Here is an 8,289-nt window from a genome sequence, read left to right as displayed (position 1 = left end):
ACGGCGCAATATCGAATCCATAAGTAACAGTGCGTCTTGTATTTGCCAAAATCGTGAGACTGACATGAGTCTTAAGTTGAGTAAGTATTATGTGATGTGTTTAAATAGATGACCGTGCGGTGTTCGTGAATGGTTTCAGTTTTTATCAAAAATCCATTACTGATATAAAAAATCTTGAGTCGAGCCATGGTGATCCACCTTCATCAACAACTACCCAAGACCTAGATAATTCTGAATACTATCTAAAGGTATGTATAGTAAAAAAAAATTACTTGTAATGTTCGTTGCCGAAAAAATTGCTATGTAGGTACTGGTACCTAGTCCGTTAAAAGATATATAAAAATAACCGACTTTTTCTTTTTATATTTTATAATTTATGTTGAAGGATAATTTTTAAAATTGTACATTTATCTATATAGCACATTTTACATACAGCATGTCCTGGAACTCTTAACAGTCCTGAAATATTTCCCAGGTTGCAAAGATAAATGATGAATGCCGAAGGTTCCATCAAAATGGCCGTCTCTAGTATACCATTAGACGTCGTAAAATCATCTGAATTATTGAGAGCTGTCGGACATCCTGAACCACTCAACTAAGTTTCTTTGCAGGTAGGTACAAGTTCACAAAATGTCTATATCAAGTTACTATGAGCTATACCAGTATACCTCAACTGGCTTCTTCCATATTCAATGAGTTCATTGATCTTTAGCATAAATATTTTTGGAACAAAATCTCTTATGGTTTTCAAATCAGTTGGATGAATGTGCAAATGTAGTTTGTACCTAAAAATGCTTTTTAACTGGTACATTTGTAAACTTAATTACCTTGGTACTTATCTTATTTTTTTTGTAATGGAGGCTATTATATTTATAATGTAAGTAATATTTAAATATGGTATCAGTTTAGTAAAAGATATTTATAATTTTTAGGACAGGTATATTCATAGAGTATTCTAAAATGATACATACAGTATACATTATGCACACACGACTGTAATCCCTGAAGGGGTAGTCAGAGGTGGCTCACAAGCGAGCCACCCACTTTTCGCAGCACATTTGTACTCACGTGATAGGTTGCGAATCATATCGCCGTTTTGGGATATATTCTCTACATAAATATTCTAAAATGATATGTTTAATCTATAGGTAGGTACACTTATGTAGTTATTGCTAAACACTGCATGGAATTATTAAGTAATTTACAGTTCTCTCCCCAGTTTGATAGAACTGCAGCTGTCCATAGATGCGGAAGGTTTAAATTAAGGTTAAGATCCTGTACTCATAAGGCCACAACTATGTCGCAGTCATCGCCCGTACTGCATCAGTCTTTAGCTCCATCCTATTTTAGAATTAGCGTTATATTCCACGTAATCTCGAGTTAGATCGATCCCGTTGGCTCGTGAAACACATTGAACACGGCAAAGAGGGTGGTAAAAGGTTTGTTTCAGTATTTCACAACATGGTAATCTTTGCATGAATTTACCTAAAAAAAAAATATTACTTAAGTAGTTGCTAGCTTCCCTTTCCCCTTTGTCCAAAAGTAAAGTTTGACCCAATGGGTTAAATAAAAATGCTAGCTGATACAATAGTAGCCTATATTAGTTGTTAGTATTAAGTATACCTAAGTATATCAAAAGCCGTCAGCCTTTATGGAGCCGCAATATTCTCCAATGTATAAATTTTCTGATTCGAGTAGATTCCTGATAATTAGGTACGGTACGCTAAATTGGGACTATTATACAAGAAATGTAGTCGACAAAACAGTATTTAAATAAACAGCACCTTTGCCAATGGGGTAACTGCAGTGTTTACTGTACCGGGCATCCCGTGGAGCGACGGTGCACAGGACGACGTGAAGCGACGGCGACATGTCGTTGCCGCCTCGTAAACCTGAAGGAGCCACGACACTAACACGACACCGACACGGCACCGACACGTAGATGACACGACACGAGGTAACGACGCGATTAATCGCACAATGCTGGCAGCTAAATTATACCCCATACCCCGTTCGAATTTCAAAATTCGTCACTGCGTTCCGTGTGGAATGTGTAATTGGTCAGTAGATGTGAGATATTAATGGTCTGTGTGTTTATCTCTGGAACTATGTGCGAATGCGCGTGATATGAATGCCTAGCAAGTTTACCTACTACAAGTACTTAAGTAAAACCAATTTCCATAAAGTTCCTAGGAGTATATTTTTCGAATACTTTAATAATTAATCTTGTGTAATGTATTTTATTTACATACACAGATAATATTTAGATAGAATAGATATATAGAATATTCTTTATTTGCACACACACATGAAATAAACTTTCATGATTTCATTCTAAAGTCCAGGCCATGCAAATATTACTATGAAATCTTGGGGGGTATATGTACCTTAATACACCTAACAAACAATATAGCTATAAATAACCCAGGTTTTCATGCTGTCAACAGTTATAAATAGCTAAATCTATTCTCTATAAATCGAATCTTTTAGCAGCCTCAATAAGTATCTCCATATTCCACCGACTAATTTAACTCAAACAGCATAAAAACAAATAATAATAATAAAAGGCCTACGCAACTCAATAACCCACCACAAAACTGTGACAATACCAACATCGATGAGCCGTGGATGTAACAGGAGGGTTACTCTATACTGACGAAAAACTAACGAACGAGTGCTGTCGTGCAATCAGCACGTTTCTTACAACGAGATAGAGTCATGGACTCGTAGCTCGCGCAACAGCGCTCCTAAACTTAGTATTTCTTCATATAGAGTGACCCCGCAGGCCGGCCTAGCGGTAACGCGTTATGTCATGGCGGCCTTGTCTGCTGACGTTACGTTGCGTTGCCAACAACACAACGGTTATCGGAACCGTTGCTGCCTCGCTGCCACTCTTGCCGCATTGTCAAGGTCACTTCTGCTTATGCAACAACTTTTATGGGTTATGCGAATAATTATGTTATTATTTATGTGGGTTTGTTGTTTAACAGCTTAACAGATTTTACGGATCATGTATTCTGCAGATCTTTGAGTGTCATTTATATTTAGTTTATTAGGGTTACCTTATTATAAATAAGTACTTAATCAATTTTAATTGCATCAGGTATTCATCATTGTCATCAATCCCCCTCTGCTCACCATGAATTCTGCATTGGGGCGCCACATAATTCAGACTTCGCTCTTTTCACCCAGCCACTGCTTGCTAGGCTACCCTAAGTACACGCTTGTCTTAATTTTCATCCGTCGAAAGTCTCATACTCTCTGAAATCTTTAACTTTCAGATTCAAGGTTATCGATAACCTTCGTTCTCTGACGGATGACCTTATTGTTGATATGAATCGGTTTACCGACCATGTCGTTCCATTGCTAATAATTATGAATCTGATTTATGTCCATTTTCTACCAAGGGATCTTGGTAGATTCTGAGATTACAGCTATTTTGTAAATTGTATGAAAGTAATAATTTACGGAGGTTTTCACTATCCCACCTTGCAGGTATGTATTATCATCTAATTGACATCAAATACCATTATCTTATTTAGTATAATTAGTCCTCAATTCATCAGTATCAGGTACCGTAGACTCGTGATTAATGAATTTGTCTATCTATCCTGTAAACTAGTAATCTAATCCAGGTAATCCAGCTGTAACTAGGATTACTAAGTTAGCTCAGATCGTTAGTCTAGCTAGAGTCTTGTCAATGTTACGAGTATGTCTTTATTAATAACGTAGAGTCTGATTGAGTCTCCGGCTTGTTTAAATTACATTGGTTCTTTCATTGGACGACCGAATGACGTACTTATAGTGTTTAGTGACCTTGACTACTGAGCCGAAGGTCCCGGGTTTGATTCCCGGCTGGGGCAGATGTTTGTTTAAACACAGATATTTGTTCTCGGGTCTTGGATGTGCCCGTAAAATGGCTATGGGCCCGCCCCCTATTACATTGGACTAATATAACACTGGCGGAAAGTGGGCGCAGCAATGCACCTCTGCCTACCCCGCAAGGGAGTACATTAGTACAAGGTGTGAGTGTTTGTTTTTTTTCTTTCTTCATCGTCTGTGTGATTATGAGTCATTAAAATGTAAGAATGGAAGATTTACTGAAATACAATGTCATGTATGGAGCGAGCTGGCGAGCACTGAAAAAGTTCCACGTACAAAAAGCCGACACCAATTGGCCTCAATTTTTTAAAACATTTAAGTAATACTCTGATGCGATGTTAAATGTGCATCAATATGCACTCACGTGCAAAGAAACAGTTCCACTTACAAAATTCCGACACTGCATGGCCTCCATATTTTTATACATTTAATAGGAAATATATGAACAACATGTTTACGTTTTTATTTTAGTTGGTAATATTCTCGTGAGCCTTTAAATTTTACTTCAATATTCTAGCCTTTCCCGCTTAGGAATAACTTGGTGATATTCTGACTGTAACTTTTTCATTTTCATTGCCCATCAGAGTATATTGCAGACGGCTTCATAAAGCTCGTCATCTTCCTTTAGGAGTAATTTTGGTTCTATGTCATTGGTATGTTTTCAGACAAAGTATTTTATAGTATATAGCAAGTACAATAGACAGGATATTGCAAAATGGGTATACTAAGCCGAAACTTACATGTGCAGCAGTTTTTTTTTTCGCGAATTGGAATTCTGATTTCATTTTCGGGCTAAGATAATAATAATATGACATGGTGCACATGTAGATTTCGGCTTAGTATACCCTTTTTGCTACACCCTGTATATGTATATAACACCAAAAATTACGTAATATCTTCTACCTCAATTAATATGCATAATATTTTGAACTACAGCAGCTTGTTTTAGCTGTCAGTTTGTGACTGTACCTAATTATAGCCTTTTAACAAAGAGCCCATTAGGACCAAGTGACCAAGGTAATACATTTTTGTTTGTGCCACCTACACACTCGCGTCACGTCCAATGAGAACAAAAAATAAATAATAGTATGTTTGAGCTCAAAAAAAGGCTTTGTTTGTACCCATCTCATGTCCGTGAGTCATTCTTTAAAATGTTTTTGCAGTACCTAGGTTCTTAGTACTACCTAGGTCTTCCTTCTAATCCTCTAACGAATGCATCGATTGAACCGTCTTAAATAATTTGTTGATATTTATTTTCGTTTTCGTGACTTTATTGATGGACTCTAGCTGAGTAAAAATATGTTTGCTACATATTTCTAGATATTATATAACTACAGCTATCGGCAATGTATGAAATCAGATATTTATGGTATATTCTTTATTCCTGGTACACTTTACCTTTTACATCTAAATATCCTTCCACCCAAAGGTTGTCTGGAAGAAATCGCTTTAAGCGATTAGACCGCCATTTGTACATATGTGTTAGATTAAGTTTTGTAATGTTGTCCATATTTTTGTGGGCAAATAAAGAATATCTTATCTTATCTTAACTTATTATATGGTATGCATCCGTATCCACAAAATGCCCGTCATTATAAGTATTTTCCGAACTTAGGAATGTAGGTAGTGGATTATAAATTGCAGACATAATATGGTCAATGACCCCACCAATCTCGAAACCAAAAAGATGGCGTCATTAAGTACCCAATAAAATGATGCTATTTAGGTAGTCTATGACTGAAATAAAACGCATTTACCTAAATAGCTCGTTTTTATCTTAGGTAGATTCAGGGATATTTTATTTGTAAACTGCCAAAGTTAACTCAATGTGCTGTCAGCATAATAGATAATTATATTTTCGTCTCCCAGCGCAAAGCATTTAATTTGTCCACTGACGGGTGACTTTAAAAAACGTGATTACAATAAACCTACGATTGCACTATCAAATCCACTGGAAGTCTATAAATACAATATTCTCTACCTCACTATTATTGTCATGTTTACTATAATAAAATTGTGATTATGTCATTCTTATTACATAAGAATTACTTACGTAGTGCTTCCGACAGAAGTCATATAATATGAGCTATTCTAACAGTACTAGGCACGCGATGCACATTATTAGAAACGTATTCTGATTCACTCAATAGATTCTGTTACGATAGTCTCTAGCGTACTAGACTAGGTACTTAGTAGATACTGCTTTGCCGAAAGAAGGCCAATTCATAGCATAACTAAATAACATAGAGATTTGGTTGCCATTTGTAATTCGGATTCAGACTACTGTATGCCCTTTGAATTTGCTAAAAATTTGTCCAAGAGTTTCAGCGAACAGAGATCGAACTCTCCATAATTGAATCTTAGATTGAACATAGGATATTAAAAACAGATGACATACTGCAATAGGATCACTGAGATATTTAGAATAGATCGCTACAATCAGCCATTTCCATCAGCACACAGGCCTTGACCGTGACTTGCGCCGGCGCAGCGATGCACCTTGTTGCACACTGTTGCACACTGTTGCACACTAGTGCACACTATTACACACTTATTATAGTAACCACACAATGTAACCGATTCTGAAGGCGCCAATTTTAGCACTGTCACAACGTATTCTTTATTCAAAATTCGAGTTTATAACTGGATAAATCTCATTTTTCAGTTACAAAATGTTTCATCAATTCAAAGCATTTTATTTCAAACTTAAATTCGACGCTTCTTCTTCTTGACCTATACGGTGTCGGGAATGCAGTGTCATCTATTGCCTTTTTTAAAGTGTAGTAGAGTACATCTTAATAGTTAGTATATCCTGTATAAACGTCTAATAACATACTTCGAAACTAGTGTTGAAGACATTAACATATTTTTATCAGTGTTTGCTGTGGATAACCAAGTACTAAACCTAACTTACCGTAGCTATAGCTATATTATTATTCACTTTGAATATTGGAGTCCTTGTTACAAGTATGTAGTAAGTATTTAGTAGAAGTAATTTATTACCCTACAATATCCACGAAACACATGTATTTTATTTTGAAAAACCAAAGCAATCCAATCTCGCTCATACATCAAGACCGGCCACGCAACCAATTAAAAGCGTTGAAACAAAGAGGCTTTTAACTTTAATAAGCCTTGTACATGTTTTATTAACAACATCTGTAGAGACGGTAACTAGCCCGGTAAGTACCAGTTTTTATTTGACCAAGAGGGCTGCAGGGCTAAAACCTATGATAATGTCGTGAAGATACGTATATCGTATATGGCAACGTAAGGTGCGTTTAGTCATAGATATTGGGGCTTAAAAACTGAGAGCTAATAAGACTAAGTACTTACCTACTTACTAGAAACTAAAAAAAAATTAAGTCACAATAGTGTTTCGGGAAATGCCAGCAGTACTACTTGGCGGGCTAGCACGGGGTGCAATTAAGACGTGACAAAAGTTCTCCGTAGCGTTCGCTCTTGAGGCTGCGCGATGTGAGTGAGCGCGATGCAAAACTTTTGTCACGTCTTAATTGTGCCTCGTGCTAGCCATTCTGAACTCAAACCCCCTTTATCACAATTATTCATGTTAAAATGTGAATACGTTGTTTCATTATTGTTCCTGCCTTGTCCTTTATCATATGAAATCCATCTACCTTATCGTGACATGTGACATCGTTGTGAGCGTGGACCGGTCGTATCTTGCAGGCCCCTCGCAAGGAACGGGTAGGTCCACTTGAGGAATGGACGTTGCAATAAAAATGTTACAGGCTTGAATGTCGCATCCGCTATGCAGTGTTTAAGAGACAGGTTGCGCTCGAGACATCTTGTTTTGATTCGGTGAACTGTAAACGTGTTTGAAGAGTCATTTTTGACATATTTTAGAGGTTGTGAGCAAAAGAGATTAAGAAGTAACCCCCGAATATTACTAGTCCCACGTTTAGTGCCAATTTCACCATTCTCGGTTATCTAACCGACAGGGATTGATTTATAAATTAAACGTCATCTCCATACAAAATTCATGACAGATGTGTCAAAAGTTAACATTACTCCCTGGTTATGCTCTAACAGAGAATGGTGAAATTGGCACTTAGTAATGATAACACTGTTTAAAATTTGATTCTTTCCTTAGACGGTCAGTATAAACACGTGTAGCATCCAGCCAGATGAAAAATGTATTATGTCTGATTAGTCTCAGCTCAGATGAACTGCAATTTAAATGGTCCAAATTGCACTGTTTACTTATGGTCTGCTAAGCGACCGCAGCCATGTTTTATGTTACTTTCGTGCGCGAGCGCTTAACCCCGCGTCTGTGACTAATCGGTCAAACTTTTATAGTTTAGGTCAAGTTTCAGATGCACACCTTTGCTATTGACAAAATATACGGTAGAAAGCTAATAATAAACATTAAAGATATGTTAAATT

The sequence above is a fragment of the Plutella xylostella genome, chromosome 13 (assembly GCF_932276165.1).
Source record: "Plutella xylostella chromosome 13, ilPluXylo3.1, whole genome shotgun sequence".
NCBI lineage: Eukaryota > Metazoa > Arthropoda > Insecta > Lepidoptera > Plutellidae > Plutella > Plutella xylostella.
Note: the sequence above shows the minus strand (reverse complement) of the source record.